A 19,311-nucleotide genomic window follows, 5' to 3' on the forward strand; every position below is an offset into this window, starting at 1 on the left:
CCTACAATGTAGCACAGAGATAAAAAGTATAATCAGAGATGATGAGACCTAAGACTTGCCTAACTGGAATTTTAAAAGGAAATAATAGGCTGTTAGATAGATAATATTTGAAGAGCTAATGGTTTAAGATTTTCCAGAATTGATAAAAGACAGAAGTTCTCTAATCATTAATTAGGATAAATAAAAAGAACCCCATGCCAAGACACACATGCAATGAATCTGCCAAACACCAAGAAACAAACAAGGTCTTTAAAGGTTCCCAGAGAAAACCAGATTACCTCCAGAGTCATGATGTGTAGACTGATGGCTGACTCTCAGCAGTAATGGTGGAATCCATTTAACGTACTGAAATAAAAGAGCTGTCAATTAGGAACTTTATAACCATTAAGGCAATATTTTTTAAATGTGCATAAGATAAAGACAGTTACAGACAAACAAAACATGGGTTAGGTTCCAACAGGCATTTAATAAAGTAATTCCTAAATAATATACTTGAGTAATATTTACAATAAAGTGTATTCTTTAGAAACAGGAAAGAAGAAAAATAATTTCAAATGGAAGATTAGAGATCTACTAATGAATAGTGAGCAAAGAAAATAATTAAAATGTGGATAAATCTAAACACATTTAATCGTAAAAGCAATGATAGCAATGTCCCTTTTGTGTGTTAAAATGTGAATAAAATATAAAAAAGTTTTTGGATAAAAATATATAGATTCTGGGAGAGTATCTGAGAATGAAATATTTCAAATTTTCTACATTTTGGGGCAAAAGGCCAATTTTTTATTTATTTTAGACTTTGTTAAATTACATACATGCTAAAAACTTACAGTAACCAATTACATAAAATAAATGGAATTTTAAACCTCCAAAATAATTCAAGAAAACTAAGGAAATCACGAGGGTGGGGGAACCTCATTTGATTCAAAGGAAAAAGAAATTTAAAGCTAGACAAATGGAAAGTGTAAAATAAGAGAATGGGAATAAATCCAAATATATCAGTAATCATTGTGAATGGAAATTGACTAACCCTATCGGTTAAAAGATATAGTCAAATTAGATAAAAACATACCTAAAACATGAGGGCAAAGAAAAGCTGTGAATTAAATGTGTAAAAAATGTATTAAGCAAATATCAGCACATAAAACTGTATCACACAAAATCAGATTTTAGGTAGAAAGCATTACTGCTTATTAATAAGGTTGCTTCATACTGATTTTTTAAAACTCAATACTCCTTCCAAGAAGAGATCACAATTTCAAACTTTTATATGTCTAAAAAACATAGGCTCAGAATATAAAACTCAAAATTTAATAGAACTACCTAAAGAATTAGACAATTCCATAGCATGAGATTTTTAACACACCTCTTCCCAAGTAGGAACAACAAGTAGAAAACAAGGTCAGATGAAGAAGATTAGGACATCATAAATAACAAATTTCATCTAATGAATTTACAAAATGGATTTATATGTAATACACATAGAAGACATTTATAATAAATTTATTATTTATATCCTTCAGCCCAAAATTGAAATACATTATTTTCAAGAATTCCTTGGTTGGCAGTCAAATGGTAAGAGTTCATCTGTTTAAAAAGATGTTGACAGTAATTGTGGCAGAAAATTATGATGGCTAGAATTAACATAGTGGAACTGTGGACAAATAAAGGTGAACAATTTTAAAAGAGATTAAGAAGGATATTCATAGGACTTGGTGACTGATTAAATGTTGAGTATAAGAGACAGGAGGTGGCAAGGAAGAGATCCTGTCTCCAGATTGAAAAAAATGTGCTGGATTGTGTTCTATTCTCTGAGTCAGGGAAAAACAGGAGAAATACATTCAGAGTTCCAGGGGGTGAATTCCATATGGGATGTGGTAATTTCAAGGTCCTAGAAGCATAGCAAAGATTCAATAGGCTGTTGGTTTTATAGTCAAAAAATCAACTAAAAATTTGCTTTGGAGATATTGTTTTATGGCATTTGTTGTTAGAATATTGATATTAATTTAAATATTTGGATAAGAGGATATGACATGGTAACATGAGTAGATTGAGAAGAAAACACTACTATGGAAGAGACAGATGAAATAGAAGGCTATATTAGTTATCTATTACTACGTAACAAATACTCCACAACTTAGTGACTTTTATTTACTCATACTTTGCAGCTTGGCAATTTGTGCCAGGTTTGTTCAGGTGTTTTGTCCACTGATCTCACTTGCAATGACTCATATAGCTACAGTGGATTGGTGACTCAAATGGACTGATTCATCTAAAACAGTCTCCTTTCTTCTGGTTATTAGGAGTCAGACTATCCTAATTCCCTTTCATGTGACCTTACTAGCAGGTTAGCTCCATGAAGCACATCCACACTATGGGTTCAGAGTTCCAATCAGTCAGAGGAGAACAAACCTGTTGTGCAGGCACTTTTTAAGTTCTTGTTTGCATCATATTTGCTAATTTCTCTAAATCCTATTTGCTAATTTCCTTAAAGAAAATCATGTGATTATTATCAGATTCAATGGATACAGAAATAAATTCCATTTCTTGATTGAGGATCAACAAAGTTGCATTGTACAGGGACAAGTGCACATGGATAAGAGACATTATTGAAGTTATCTTTGCAGTCTACCATGAGATCCAGCAAAGAACTACTAAGTTGGAGAATTGTGTGCAGAAATCCCAAGAGCATCTTAATGCACAATCCAAGGGGACAGAGTTTGGAGAATGATGAAGTGGTTCCCCATGTCAAATACTGTCAAAAGGTCAAATAAGACAAACCTGAAGATAAGTCACAGGATTTATTAACAAGGAGACTGCTAGTGCTCTTATCAGCAACAGTATGCAAGTGGTAAGGGCAGAACTGCAGAGGATTGAGGAGGGAATTAAAAGGGAATAAATGCAAAGCGCTCATTCAGGAAGCCTAGTCTTGAAGAAGGAGTGAAGACTACAGCAGTAAGAGAAAGTAGGATGACCAAATAGTCTTGTTCCTCTTTACTATAAGACACACGTAAAACTGAGCACCATTAAGAGTTAATAGAAGCGGCCAAAGGAGAGGAGTATCAGGTGCAGCTGCAGGAAAGAGAGAAGTAAAAATGATGAAGATTGACCTTTAGACCTTTCTGTAACAAGAAGAAAGGTGAAAGCTATCAGAAATTGAAGGTGACTAAAAGCAAAGAAAGATGTAAGTGCCTACCCACTTTCATACTGTCCTATGCAAGGGCCCAGTGTGTGGCTTTTCTCCACAAGTTACAGCACAAATAGACTTTAGTTGATAGAACATAAGTTTGGAATAAAAACAAACCTGACCTTAACACACATTAACTGAGCAGCCTGGTGAAAGTAATTGAACATTGCTGATAATCTATGTTTCAATCCATGCATAGAATCACAACAGACCGACATTGTTTGTGAGGATTATATGTGATAACATATCTGAAGATAACATACAACTTCAGTTTTCTCCTCCCTCAACGGCTCCAGCTCACCAAATGGGTTGCATGGCATTAAGCAAATTGTGACACCTTTCTGAGTTCTCCATCTATAGAAGTGCAGACTGACAAATGGGCTTTCTAGGCTCCTTCCAACATTGATGTTTTAGATATCTTTAGGTCTCAGGAATGTTTTCAACCAATAACCTAGCAGGCATTTGGAAGAAGGACAAGTTTATATGATGGCAGAGAAAAGGCCCAGAGTGGACATCCTGGAAGCTCCTGGAAACCATGAACAATGCTGTGCAGGCTTTGAATGAAGAGGCAAGAATCACAGAGACTGGTGAACAAAGAAGTCGATGTGGTGACTTGATGGCAACCTTACTGAGCGAAGTACTTTTCTAGAAATTGTACAATCCTTCTCTGGAGCTGGCAACCTAACAGCTGCCAAAGCTCATGCCTCTCCTCATCCAGTAAATATTTACCAAATGCCTATTATGGGCCAAGCACTCCGCTAGACATTTGGGGTATAATAGTGATCAAAGGCATCATTTTGAGGAGCTAATATTCTAAAAAAATATATGTTATATGGTAATAAGTGCTATAGAGAAAAAAATAAAGCAAGGAAAGGGAGGGGGGAGCTGGTGGATAGATGCAGGTGTTACTTTAAATAAAACTGTCAGAGAAGGCTTCACTAAGAAAATAATGCTTACGGAGAGACCTAAGAATGATGAAGGCAACAGCCATTTGGACATTTGGAGAAGTTGAAACCAAGCAGAGGAAACAGTAAGTGTCAAGGCAGGAACGTATCAGGTATGTTCAAGCCCAAATTCAGGAACAACACTTGTCATAGCCACAATGCACAACATTATGAGACTCCTTTCTAGATATTTGCAGAGAGCTCAGTTGATATAATAAGTATTAAAAAATCAAATAGATTCAGGGTCTCACAACTCTGACCCTAGCTGTCCCCTTGCTACACACAGCCATGGGTTACTTGCAATGCGGCATGATATTTACACTGATTTATCATAAGTTCACATAGCCTCTAGATATGGTTTCCTCGGCAACCATACTTTTCTTCTTGTTATATTAGTTTCCTTTTCTTTTTAACAGATAAAACTATTAGTTGGGAAATCTGTTTTGTTCTGCTGTAAGCCCTTTCCCTATTAACACTACCCAAAACATACTTTAAGATTAAAGCTTTTTCCTTTGGAGAATAAATTCCACATTTCAGCATAGCCATCCAGTCACCAGGATTATTTATTCCTGCATAGCAGTGACCCCCTAACTTGCAGCTTCTCCTTCATACTTTCTTATGCCCCCAATTTTATTTTTGCTTCTATGTGATAAATTTCAGGCAATCTGGAGCCAACAAGAAGCAAATTTTGAGATAAGGACGTAAAGGTGTTAAAAAGCATTTATTATGAGCCCAAGGGTGTCTACTTAAAATGCTGATGTTCTGTTATCCACCTGATGTAACTGAGAAGCTGAGAATATGGAGTGGTGAATTTCATTCCATGGCTCTTCACAATTTTCAAAGTCTTTTCATATGCCTTAATTTACTGTCACGTGGTTCCCTCCCTCACTATTGACCTCCTAATTGCTAAATTCCATGGAAATTCTGGGTTTCCACTCACCCTGGCCTCCCGGCAGCATTTGAAGCTCTTGACACATTTGCTATGTCCTCAGCAATGTGATTCTATTCAGTTTCTTCCCATCACTTTCTTTACTAGACCTCATTGGTAGACATCTCTTTCTTAACACACGCCAGTTTTGGTGTTTCCTTGAATTCTGGCCCAGCCCTTTTTACTGTAAGATATCCAAATCCTCTTGAGTCCCCTGCCTTTGCATATGCCAAGGATTCCCAAACATAGCCTGTAGTCCTAATCACATATTCTCCACTCATCTGGCTCTAAGTTTCCAGTTGTCCGGAGGACCTGGGAGTCTAACAGGTGCCAAAAACTCAACAAGTCAATAACCAAATGGTTTATATCCAGTGCCTTTGCACATGATGTTCTGTATTGACTTTCTTTCTCTCATCCCCACTGTGGCCCCTACTAGTACATTTTCACAACCCATTCCCTATTCAGACTTTTGCTCAGACATTGTGTCCTCTGTGATCCTTCCCACAACAATAATCAATTTCTCCTTTATACTTCTTCTGCAATAAATAACTTTGTACTATTACTGCAATGAACATCTATCACTGCATATACACACTATGCTGTTATTTTTCTTGCACTAGGATTTTTAAAGTCATCAGTGGTTTTGTTGATCTATATTTCCTCAGTGCCTAAAACTGCAGTCTATAAATGTGTATTGAATAATAAAAGGAAGAAGGGGGGAGGGAAGGAAAGAAGGAAGGATTGACAGGAAAGAGGGGAAAAGAGAAAAGAAAGAAGAGTGTCTTAATCAACTTTTGTTGCTTGTAACAGGATACCTTAAACTGGATAATTTATAAAGAAACAAAATGTATTTCTTACAGTGCTGGAAGCTGGGAAGTCAAAGAGGCACATCTGGTGACAGCCTTCTTGTTGGGTCACCAACAAGAAGAGTCCCAAGGTGATGAACAACATCACATGACTTGAGAGTTGAGTGTGTTAATATGCTATATCAGGTCTCCCTCCTCTTATAAAACCACTAATGCCACTCTAATGATAAACCATCAATCCATTAATCCATTATCCATGAATGAACTAATCCATTCATGAGGGTTCTACCCTAATCACTTCTTAAAGACCCCAGCTTTTAATACGCCATGTTGGAGAATTTCAACGTGATTTTCTGAGGGGACAAACATTCAAACCATAGCAGGAGTTCTCAAAACACATCTTAATTTATATATAGAAAAAAACAGATTCCAGGAAATTTTAAAACTTGTCCAAATCCCCATGGCTAGAAACTGCAATTCCCACACTCAGATGCAGCCTTTTGATTCCAAATGACCAGCACTTTCCTCCTACACTACAGGAGCCTCAGCTGCCATTTTTCCTTCTGTTTTGCTAGAAAATAGCATGGGCATTTTAAAAAAGATAAACCAGGAAGGATAATTCTTTTGGCTCACAACTGGGACAGGACTTTTCACCCAGCCTTTCCCTGTGCTTCTGCAACTTAAGAGGGAAAAAGTATGTTGATCTCAGCAGTCAGCAGGAAGTCATCAAAGCATTTCTCTGAAAATCCTACAGGATTGAAGGTGTCCAGACACATCTAACCCCGTGATAGTTTCATAGTATGCAATCGCAAGTGAACAAGTTGGGAAATGAAAGGTTGTGAGCATGGCTCACTTCTGCCATCCCTGTCTCTGGCATTGCAGTAGCACTGCTTTTAGAGCTTTTGGAGCCCCTTGATCCTCTGCCCTATGGAAGCACTCCATTCAATGCCAGTCAAATGGCTAAATCCAGTGGGCAAAATGAATACACTGACTCTTTCTGTCTACTAGAGTTTCCTTGATAATGAGTGAGCTTAAGAGGATGAGGATGGGAAGAAGAGAAGGGTCTGGTTCTGTCCTCACTCCTCCCCAGGCAGCTTGGTCCTGGCCTGCTTCAATGCGCACAATGTGTCAAGTGAAACGTTGGCCAGAAGTCCTGACAAACTCAGCCTCCTGCTGCTCAGAGTCCAGATTGGGGCCCTTACTTCCTCATGGGCAAGAACTAGTTACAAGGGAAGGGGAGCAGCACAGCAGGGTGACTGCCAGAAGGCAAAGGCTTCTTTAGAGTTCAGTGCTGAGTGAGCTTCTCACTCCCAGCAGGCCCGTCCAGTTATGAAATTTTGCCTCCATTTGGAGGCTGTGGCAGCAGTGAAGGTACATAACTCAGCTCTCTTACTTCGAGAAAGGACTTTCCTTTCAGCTGCAAGGACTGCATTTATCTGATGGCCTCCAGCTGTTGAGTGCTCTGATTTCACCTCAGTTTCAAGGAAGGCTGTACTCTTCCAGGGCAGCACCCAGGTATGGCGGGTGTTCTCGGACCTGGACATTTCAGTCCTATGCAGGACTCCTCCAGTGGATAATCCTTGCCCTGGGGCTATTTTTGGGTTGGTCAAGGCTTTATGAAATCAGCACTACAGTCAGAATTTCCCTCCCGCCTCCACACTCTGTCACAGGCTTTGCACTCCAGTCTTTTGCGCTCCTAACTCTGTATCAGTACTTGCTTCCAGAAGAATCTAAATGACACAGTGGTCTCTCCTGGGATCCTGCCATTTATCTGTGCTTCCCAGTGCTTTTTACTCTTCTTTTTCTATTTGGTGATATTTTTACTCTACCTATCTAATGATATTTTTGCTCTGTTTATCACTATCCATTCATCAGTTGGAGGTTGACTGTGGCATAACTGGGGAAAGAAGACATCATTTTCAAATGCAACGTTAACTTTGTGTACTAAAAGAGAAATTACTTCACTAAGGATAATTACTCAGACTAACATTCTAACCTCAACACCCATTGTATGGCTTCCAGTTGTTTGCACTCATGGACACGGGCCTGAGCTCTAAAGGACTGTCCTTGTCCTGCCGCCACTTTAAAAAGTTCTAATTGTCAACTCTCCTAGCTTTATCTGGGCATTCAAACACTGGTTCTTAAAATGACAAATTACTGGCACAAACAAAAAAGATTCAATATGAAGACAAATTTGGGTTTTTTCCTTTCCAAAATGTCGTCTATTTTTGCCTCTTTAATCTTATTACTAGCTGGGTAGAAACTTTGAGTTCACAGCCCCTTCCCCTGAGGGGAAATAAGAGAGGAGAATTCCTTTGGTGGTAGGAGGGGGCATTAAAAAGTTGAAGGGAAGAAGTAGGATGGAAAGTATCCTATGGGTTAATTCACAACTCATTTTTGTAATGGAAGCTGTTGAGGTTCCTCCCTGCATCCTTTCCCGAGCCAGTGCACCCATCCCTGGATGACGTGAGTACTGGCTGCTTGTGACTCTCTGACTCTTGCCCCCTCCTCTGAAGAAATGACATAAGCTGATCTGCAGCTGACCTGCCACCACCCTGGGCTATAATCAGAGACTTACTGAGATGGAGGCCTGAATAACTGGCCCCCATTCCTAAGGTAAGTTTTTTTCCTTCAGGCCAGTTCTTTGCATCCTAAAAAAACTTCTCTACAAAATAATCACTGTGGTAGTGGCCATGCTATTTGTGAAACTGGTAAGAAATTGGCATCAAGTTTGCCTTAATTCACGGTAGAAAAAAGGTTAATTTATTAATCTATCCATTTACCCTACATTCATTTAGGATGTACTCCCTACATAACTCTATGCAATGTTGATCTCAACATTATGGCTTAAAAAATTAATGGCTTAAAATAATGATAACCTTCATTTTTCTCATGAATCCAAAATTTGGGCAGAAGTGTCAAAGATAACTTATCTCTGTTCCACATGACATTAGCTGAAGCACCTCAAAGGCTGGGAACATTCTCATCCTTTCAATGTGGCAGCTGATGCTGGCTGGTGACTGAGCCCTCCGCTGTGACTGAAACTACCACACATAGCCTTTCATATAACTGCTAGGCTTTCTTACAGCATGTTGGCTAGGTGCCCCAAGAGAACCAGGCAGAACTTGTATCATCACTATGACAACCTCAGAGTCTCATAGCATCCTTTCCACCATAGTCACGGGCCTATCCAGATTCAAAGGAAGAAACTGCTTAGTGGAGGCATGTCCATGTCACACTGTAAAAGGTCATTTGGAATGGGAGATATATACATATATGCAGCCAACTTTGAAAAATACAATCTACAACAAAAATATAAGAGGTACACCCAAAGCCAGTTGACCTTTATAGCCACTTTCATAGGGTGATGTGAGTATAAGCCAGAAAGCAAGAGTAGGAGTGAGCCCAGGGAAGTATGGTAACAGCATACCCAGCCTTCCTAGGCTAGAGCAGAAGGCCGAAGGGATTGTCATTTTCATAACATCCCTGAGAATGCAGTACCCACTGGCTGTGTACATCAGACACTGTCTTCTCTCTGCTTCTCCAATCATGGCAGAAACTGTTGTAGCCAGGTGAGTTCATTTTATGGTTGACTCCCTTTTTTTAGGTAAAGGAAAAATACCAGGTGAAATTAAATTTAATTAAGGATTCTTGAACAGATAGAAACATGGAAAAGGAAATTGAAAACCCTTGCAATATCTTATTATAGAGAAGCAATTGAAGCTACGCATTCCTCTAATGTCCAGGATTGCCAAAAGTAGTAATTTTTTCATTATCCCTCACATTTCTTTATTGAGCATATTTCTTTAAAGAAATCAGAGCCACAAGAAACAATTTGGTCTGTCCTATTAGTCCTGATATCTATGTAGTAGGCAGGAGGCAGAGAAAATAAATTACAAAGGGCATGATCTTCAGTGCCAGCAGAGTTTGAGTCCAAATCTTAGTTTTACTGTTTATTAACTTTACAACCCTGGGCAAGTTGCTTAAACTCTTTGAACCACATGCAGCAAATATTTATTGAGTGCCTATGCAAGCTAAGCAATGTTTTAGGTACTGAAGACAAAACAAAACAAACAACATCAAAACACAAAGTCCCTGCCTTCACGGAGCATTCATTTTAGAGAGAGAATAAACAAAAAACAGTTTATGTCAGTGGTGATAAGTGCTACACAGAAAAAAATAATACCGGAGAGAAAGAACAAAGCATGAAGAGAATAGGGTAAAATTGGACAAGTAAGACCTCTCTTATGAGAACCTGGAGGAAGGGAGGGAGAGAGCCACATAGATGTCTGAGGAAAGAACACACCATAAAGAGGAAACAAATGCAAAGGGCCTGAGGTTCCATTGTGCTTGTCATGTTTAAGGAAGAGTGACAAGAAACCCCAATGAAGTCGAAGTGACGAAAGTAAGTACAATGGAGGGGAAAGATGGAAGAGGAGATTGGGAAATAGAAATGTATGTAGCCAGACCATGGAAGGCTTCATAGGCCACAATAATGATGGTAGGTTTACTGCAAAGCATGGCAAGCCATTGGATGGCATTGGACAGAGAAGTGATATGATCAGACCTTAATGTTTGTCATGGATCACTTTGGCCACTGGGTGGAGAGCAGGGAGTCAAGGGTGGAAGTAGGGATACCAATTAGGAGACTATTAAAGCAGTCCAAGTGAGAGATAGTTGTGGCTTGGATCAGGCAAGTAAGGAAATAAGAAATGGTTTGATCCTGTTTGTATTCTGAATATAAGAGCCAAGTGAATGTGCTGATGGAACAGAAATACAAGTATGGGAAGGCTGTTATGAGAATAAGACAAATAATGTGTGAAGTACCTTGCATACTGCCACATTCTCAGAGAACACAATTTGCCAGCCCACTTCTGCCCCACACTCCTACATTTCTTACAAGTAAAGCAAAATCCCTGAGAATTCACATGATATGTTGGAATGATAGGAAGGAAGAGAGGGGAGAGGAAGTTCCTGCTTTAGGGAGCACAGACACAGCTGCCTTCCTTCCTCCCAGGTTGCCAAAATTCATTCCACCCTGGAGCGCCCTAGCTAACAGGAAACTAGAAATCCTACTCAGGTCAGAAACAGTATGGCGATTCCTCAAGGATCTAGAACTAGATGTACCATATGACCCAGCCATCCCATTACTGGGTATATACCCAAAGGATTATTGGTATATACCCAAAGGATTATAAATTATGCTGCTATAAAGACATATGCACACGTATGTTTATTGCAGCACTATTCACAATAGCAAAGACTTGGAATCAACCCAAATGTCCATCAGTGACAGATTGGATTAAGAAAATGTGGCACATATACACCATGGAATACTATGCAGCCATCAAAAAGGATGAGTTTGTGTCCTTTGTAGGGACATGGATGCAGCTGGAAACCATCATTCTTAGCAAACTATCACAAGAACAGAAAACCAAACACCGCATGTTCTCACTCATAGGTGGGAACTGAACAATGAGATCACTTGGACTCAGGAAGGGGAACATCACACACAGGGGCCTATCATGGGGAGGGGGGAGGGGGGAGGGATTGCATTGGGAGTTATACCTGATGTAAATGACGAGTTGATGGGTGCAGCACACCAACATGGCACAAGTATACATATGTAACAAACCTGCACGTTATGCACATGTACCCTACAACTTAAAGTATAATAATAATAAATAAATTAAAAAAAAAAAAGAAAAATTACAAGTGTTCTCTCTCTACCTCAGCCCTTTGCATATGCCACTTTCTCCCTCTCAAATACTCCTTTCTTTGGTTCTGCATCTGGGACCTGCTACTGATCCTTTAAGAGTCAACTTGTAATGAGAGAGCGATTTTCAGGACTCCTAACCTCACGTTGTCCCTCTTCCTTGTATGTCAGATACTGCCTCTGACGCTTTCCCATGAAGCAGAAGCTTGCCATTACTTCACACTTTACGACACAGGGATCATGGCAGGATGGAAAATCCATCCACATTACCTTTTTTGTCTACAAAGACAATGTTGTTTCTTCGTTTGTTATGTAACTGGTATGTTCTTCCTCACAAGCATCCCCCAGGTGAGTAAAATAAGAAAACTAAATTTAGTCTAAGCTGTGATTCTTGGATCTGATTCCAAATGTAAAGACTCTGTTGAATTAAGCTAAATGCTCAGAGATCCTCCGAGTCTCTGCCATGTCTAAATCTACACTTGTGGTAGGGTCGCCTCACCTCTCCCTACAGGCAAGTGACTGTCCCCATGGCAAGTCTCTCCTCTCAGCACACCTCCTCTCCCTTCGCAAGTTATGTTCATGCCACTGGAAAACCAAAGGTAATTCAGGGTTGCCAACTTCATCCCAGCCACAGCTATGGCCATTGGACTCCTTTATCCCCATTTCCATTTCCCTTCCTCCTTCCACATCTGCCAGAACTAGACAGAGTAGATTTTCCTCCCCATTTTTTCTGGATTTGCAGTGACCTCCCATGCACAAAATTCTATGACCAACTCTCTTGAGATTTCTGAAGCTCTTCTCATAGGCTCTATCTCATCCCCCTGAGTGTATTATCAGGTGGGTGGACTGTGGGGAAGGGAATCTAGTGTCCTTGAATTGATCCGGTGCCCTCTGACTCTCTTCTGGCTTAGGCTGTGAAGAGGTAGGGCTAGGCTATGCCCTAGAGTGTATTCCCTCAGGGGAGGTCAGTACCACCCCAAGCATCCAGCCGGAAGCTGCTATGATGTCCCTGGCTGGTGTGACTAGCCTCTCTGTTTCTTTAAGAGCTGGAAGTACTATTCCCACCTTGGACCCTCCCTGATGCCTCTCAGGGATCCTCAAAGTCTCTACCATGTCTAAATCCACACTTCCTATGGGGTCATCTTCCCTCTCCCCATAGGCAAGTGGCTGTCCCCATGGCAAGTCACTCCTCTTGGCACATCCCCTCTCCATTCCTGAGTTCTTTTCATGCCACTAAAGGAACTAAAGGTAATTCAGGGATGCCAGTTCCATCTCCATTCACAGCTCTGGCCATTTGATTCCTCTAGCCCTATTTCCGTCTTCCTTCTTCTTCCCACAACTGCTAGAACTAGAAAGAGCAAATTTTCCTTCCTGTCTCTTCTGGATTTGTAGTGACCTCCCATGCATAAAATTTTATGATCTCGTCCACCAGACCTACTTCTGCTATGTTAAATGGGAACTAAAATAATTTAGAACATTTTCTATCACAACTTCAGGCCTGTGTCTGTCATCTAACATCACAATAAAATACTGCATAACAACTACAAAATCTTAGAGTACTCTAAATAAGCACTTATTTAACTCATGTATCTGGATGTTGACTGGCATCAGCTGACTGAGGCTGGGTTCCACAGAAGTGGTTCACTGGGGTGATTCTGTCCATTTGTTCCTCTTCTCTCCCCTGTGACAATCAAGATAACCCAGGCACATTATTCTCAAGGTGATGGTGGAATAAAGGAAGAAGCCCAAATGAGCAAGCATCTTTCCAGCCTCTACTGGCCTCAGGTCTGCTGATATCCCATTGGCCAAAGCAACTCACATGGAGTAGTGAAATGTGCTCCCCTCAAATTAGAGAGCACTTTAAATTGCATGGGTAAGGTGGTTTCTGATGAGGAAGTAAAAAGCAAGGACATGAACATGGACATCTGGAATATTGACTATTTTAGAATGACTCTTCTACAATCCCTATTTCCATACCTCCACCATGAGACTGATGATTATTTTGGACCAACTTGAATTATTATCCCTGTTGTAGAATTAATCTATTCATCAGTTTCTCAACATAAAGCTGCAACCCCTCTTAAGTTCAGGGGCCATGTTTTATTTATCTTTGTAAGCCCTGAGTGCCTCCATATAGTAACTGCAATGGATACCATGGTGGCCTTCTGTTGCCTGGCAGTCATATGCTTTGGATGACTTTGAGCACACTTCCAGTTTTAGACATAGACACTGTATTAGTTCATTTTCACATTGCTAATAAAGACATACCTGAAACTGGGAAGAAAAAGAGGTTTAATTGGACTTAAAGTTCCCCATGGCTAGGGAGGCCTCAGAATCGTGGCAGGAGGTTTTTTACATGGTGGTGACAAGAGAAAATTAGGAAGTCGCAAAAGCAGAAACACCTGATAAAACCATCAGATCTAGCGAGACGTATTCACTACCACAAGAACAGTATGGGGGAAACTGCCCTCATGATTCAAATTTTCTCCCACCATGTCCCTCCCAAAACATGTGAAAATTATGGGAGTACAATTCAAGAAGAGATTTCAGTAATGACACAGAGCCAAACCATATTATTCTGCCCCTGTCCCCTCCAAATCTCGTGTCCTCACATTTCAAAACCAATCATGCCTTCCCACCAGTCCCCCAAAGTCTTAACTCATTTCAGCATTAACCCAAAAGTCCACAGTCCAAAGTCTCATCAGAGACAAGGCAAATTTCTTCTGCCCATAAGCCGGTAAAATCAAAAGCAAGTTAGTTACTTCCTAGATACAATGGGGGTACAGCTGTTCAAAATGGGAGAAATTGGCCAAAACAAAAGGGTTATAGCTTCCATGTAAGTCCAAAATCCAGCAGGGCAGTCAAATCTTAAAGCTTCAAAATGATCTCCTTTGACTCCATGTTTCACATCCAGGTCACTCTGATGCAATAGATGGGTTAGATGGGCAGCTCCACCCTTGTGGCTCTGCAGGGTACAGCCTCCCTCCTAGCTGCTTTCATGGACTAGTGTTTGGTGTCTGCAGCTTTTCCAGGCACATGGTGCAAGCTGTCATTGTATCTACCATTCTGGAATCTGGAGGATGGTGGCCCTCTTCTCATAGCTCCACTAGGAGTAGTACCTCAGTAGGGCTCCGACCCCACATTTCCCTTTCTCACTGCCCTAGTGGAAAGTGGAGGTTCTCCATGAGAGCCGCACCTCTGCAGCAACTCATGCCTGGGCATCCAGGCATTTCCACACATCTTCTGAATTCTAGGCAAGCTTCCCAAACCCCAACCCTTGACTTCTATGCACTCTCAGGCTCAACACCACATGGAAGCTGCCAAGACTTGGGGCTTGCACCCTCTGAAGCCACAGCCCAAGCTCTACATTGGCCCCTTTCAGCCACAGCTGGAGCTTCTGGGATGCAGGGCACCAAGTCCTTAGGTGGCACACAGCACAGGGCTGGCCCACAAAACCACTTTTTCCTCCTCTGCCTCTGGGCCCGTGATGGTAGGGGCTGCTGTGAAGACCTCTGACATGCCTTGGAGATATTTTCTCTATTGCCTTGGGGATTAAAATTGAGCTCCTGGTTATTTATGCAAATTTCAGCAGCTGGCTTGAATTTCAACTCAGAAAATAATATTTTCTATTCTACTGCATTGTCAGGCTACAAATCTTCTAAACTTTTATGCTCTGTTTTCCTTTTAAAACTGAATGCCTTTAACGGCACCAAAGTCACCTCTTGCATGCTTTGCTGCTTAGAAATTTCTTCCACCAGATACCCTAAATCATCTCTCTCAAGTTCAAAGTTCCACAAATCTCTAGGGCAAAGGCAAAATGCTACCAATCTCTTTGCTAAAACGTAACAAGAGTCACCGATGCTCCAGTTCCCAACAAGTTCCTCATCTCTATCTGAGACCACCTCAGTCTGGACCTTATTGTTCATATCACTATCAGCATTTTTGTCAAAGCCATTCAACAAGACTCTAGGAAGTTCCAAAGTTTCCCACATTTTCCTTTCTTCTTCCGAGCCCTCCAAACTGTTCCAACCCTGTCTGTTACTCAGTTCCAAAGTCGCTTCTGCATTTTCGGGTTTCTTTTCAGCAATGCCACACTCTACTGGTACCAATTTACTGTATTAGTCCATTTTCATGCTGCTGATAAAGACATACCCAAGTCTGGGAGAAAAAGGTTTAATTGGACTTACAGTTCCACATGGCTGAGGAGGCCTCAGAATCATGGTGAGAGGTGAAAGGCACTTCTTACATGGTGGCTACAAGAGAAAATCAGGAGGAAGCAAAAGTGGAAACTCCTGATAAACCCACAGATCTCATGAGACTTATTAACTACCGCGAGAACAGTATAGGGGAAACTGCCCCCATGATTCAAATGATCTCCCACTGTGTCCCTCTCAAAACACATGGGAATTATGGGTGTACAATTCAAGAGGAGATTTGGGTGGGGACACAGAGCCAAACTATATCAGACTTATCCCTCTATAAGTTTGTATGAGAATATGTCAAGGACAAAGTTAATCAGTGAATGACATTCCCCTGCACCCAGAGTTCAGGGATGGTTCTTTCAAAGTGAAGCTCAGAATTCCTGTTAGCTTGTACAAACTAACACCTAACTTCCTCACCATCAATGAGAAACCACATAGCCCTTGTCCACTGGCAGCCAAATTGCTACCATCAGGAAAGCCAGTCTAGCACAAAGCAGACCTGAGAGAATCACAGATGAAAGAAGATGGAGACATAAATTGGGCCCTGCCTCTTAAGTTTTCAGTTAAATACTTCACACTCCCATATCCCTACTCCTTGGCATTCTCTGTGCCCTTCTTTCTGCTTAGTATTTTCCATATCACTTATCATCCAAAATATTGCATATGTATTTATTGAGATGAACATATTAATTTGTTCTTTTGCTATCTTCACACACTAGAGGGCAAGCTCCTCGTGGCTACAGACTGTTTTACGTACTGTTCTATCCTCTGCATCCAGAACAGTGTCTGAAACTTAAAATGTGTTCAGCAAGATTTGCCAAATAGATGAATGAATGAGTGGATGAATTAATGAATAAATTATTTAGGTCAGTTTAGGTTGAGTTTTCCATGAATTACCACTAGAAGACTCCTGATACACATGGTTCAATACACACTTGCTGTGTATCAGGAGTCTTCTAGTGGTAATACATGGAAAACTCAACCTAAACTGATCTAAACAATTTATGGGTGGAAAAGTCGATGAGAGCATGAGACACAAGAGCTGTCTTCAAAAATTCAAAGGTCATGCTGTAAAAAAATAAAAATAAAAAAAGAAGGATTAGATTCATTTAATTCGTTCATTCACTCTGTGTGGTTTCAGAAGTGGAAGTTGTATTAAGGCTCGATACAAAGAACAGTTTTCTAACAAGCTGCTCAAGGTAGAACGTGTTGACACAGTAGGTAATGAGATTCCTGTCACTGGTGGTGTAACAGGTGAACCCAAGCTACTGATAGAAACTATAGAGAGTATTCTTGCAATAGTGACAGGCTAGATGCTGGATCATTTTCCATATTGATAATGTATAATTCTAGACTTCTTTCCTGGGCCTCCAGGATACACATGCATCTTAAATTGTGAACAGATGAGGATGTCTCTTTATTATATAGCTGTCACTTGCAAAGATTTTCTGTCTAGTCTTAGCTGTGACACTTAGAGTCCTGTGACTTTGGGAAGGTCAGCTTGCCTCAGGGAACCTCAGTTTACTTATCTGCAAAAGGAAGGGATAGGAATGAATAGATGAAATATTTCAAAATTATATTTGTGAGGACTCTTTGGCAGCTTGATGCTGTACTAAAAGCTTTACAGTAGCCTTGGTTTATGTGATTTTAATAATTACAGAAATCTTTACACTGTGAGGGACACACAACTATTAACCTCTTTCTACAAATCAAGAAACAAACACTCAAAAGGCTAAGTAACTTTTCCCAGGTCACAAGACAAAGAACTTCTGGAACATGGAATCTGAATTATTAATCAGGACCCCAACTTGTGGATCTAGAGCTTTTAAGTCAATCAAGGTTGAGAAAACTCCTACACCCTGTAATAGCCAGGTAGGCTCTTCCATCTCTGAAGGTCTGGGATTACAATCTTCTCCCTCAGGCTGCATTCTAAGGATTCAAAACTAAAATCAACATAGGGCAGCAAGAAAAGGAGCCTCATCCTGTACTGCTGGTTCCTCTGGGCTAAATATCTCCACATACCAGATACCAAAACAATTCCCTAAAAGTTTGTGTTTCTCAAACATACCCTACCTCTGTCCCTTCAAAATTCCTTGACCATAAGTAAACACTCTGAGTCTGAATTTTCCAATTAGGGAATCAGGACCAATGTGGGTAAAAAGGATAATATTATTAGCATCTCCATTTTACAGATAGAAAAATTGAATTTTAATGAGGTGTATAACTTGTGCCAGGTCATTCACAGCTATTAAGTTCAAGACATTTGAACTCAGCAGTAGAACTGAGTCTAAAAAGTCCATCCTCTTCTCTTTCTTTCTTTTTCTCAAATATTGTCCTGGAAGAGATATAAATAATAGTTCAATCCACTTTATACTTTTAGAGAAATGTAACTTCTCCTAATTTGAATTGTTGGAAGAATTGTTAGAGGTATTACTTGTCAACCTTCGCTCTAATGAATGGCCAGATAAATTATTGTGCAGAAACATTGTAAAGTTTCCTGTTCTGACTTTTGATTAATGATCAGTTAGCTACTGCCGCAGCAATGCTGTGCAACAGAACACCCCCAAACTCAGGAGCTTAAGACAATGATCATTTACTGTCATGGGTATAGGGGCCAGTTGGGGGTGGCTTGGCTTCAAACTACTGCATCTGAGAGTTGCCTGATGTAGGCTGGGTTCAGCCAGGTACCTCCACTTCAAGCTGCAAGGCTATAGTCTATGTGTCTCTCATTTCCTTGAACCACCTAGGCAGAGCATGTTCTTCTCACAGTCACAGGCATAAGAGAGCAAGTCAAACTACCCAGATGTTTTTTAAGACTCTATTCATATCAAGTCTACTAACATTCCACCAACCAAAGACCATTCTATCACCAAACTCAAAGTCAAGGGATAGCAAAGTACACTCCACCCATCAAGGTCGCATGGTATACTAGTTTGCTAGGGCTGCCGTAACAAAATACCACAGAGTGGTTGGCTTAAACAAAAAAAAATATTTATTTGTTCACTCTTGTAGAGGCTGGAGACTGGAAGTCCAAGTTCAAGGTATCAGCAGGTTTAGTTTATCCTGAGGCCTGTCTTCTTGGATTGCAGATGGCCACCTTCTGGTGTGTCCTCAAAGGGTTTTTTATCTATGCATGTGAATTCCGAGTGTCTCTTCCTCTTTTTATGAGGATACCATTGTATTAGATTAATGCCCCACTTTTATGACCTCTTTAATATTAATTGCCTTTTTAAAGACTGACAGTCACATTGAGGGTTAGGACTTCCACATGTTAATTTGTACAGAACACAATTCATTTCATAACATGGGGTTAGTAAATTTGAACAATAATGCTTGATCTCAGTTTAAGTTTTCTACAACTTGGAGTCTGACTAACCACAGTTTCAAATTCTGACGTCACCACTTCATAGCTGTGCAACCTTAAAAAGACTATGTGTATTGCCCTACTTGTAAAACTGGAATAATAATAGTAATTAACTCATGCATTTGTTCAAAGTTAAACCATTTATAAAAAGCACATAGCACAGG

The 19,311-nt window shown here is 40.3% G+C and overlaps 1 long non-coding RNA gene across 1 annotated transcript in view; it reads right to left on the reverse strand.

Moving 5' to 3' along the window:
- The window catches only part of LOC112424779 (uncharacterized), a 336,616-nt gene that overhangs the window by 294,679 nt on the left and 22,626 nt on the right, over positions 1 to 19,311 (reverse strand). The window contains exon 2 of the long non-coding RNA XR_011619558.1: positions 279 to 345. This is a non-coding gene — a long non-coding RNA (uncharacterized lncRNA). The remainder of the gene's footprint in view (positions 1 to 278; positions 346 to 19,311) is intronic.

Source organism: Macaca nemestrina, chromosome 2, assembly GCF_043159975.1.
Source record: "Macaca nemestrina isolate mMacNem1 chromosome 2, mMacNem.hap1, whole genome shotgun sequence".
Lineage (NCBI taxonomy): Eukaryota > Metazoa > Chordata > Mammalia > Primates > Cercopithecidae > Macaca > Macaca nemestrina.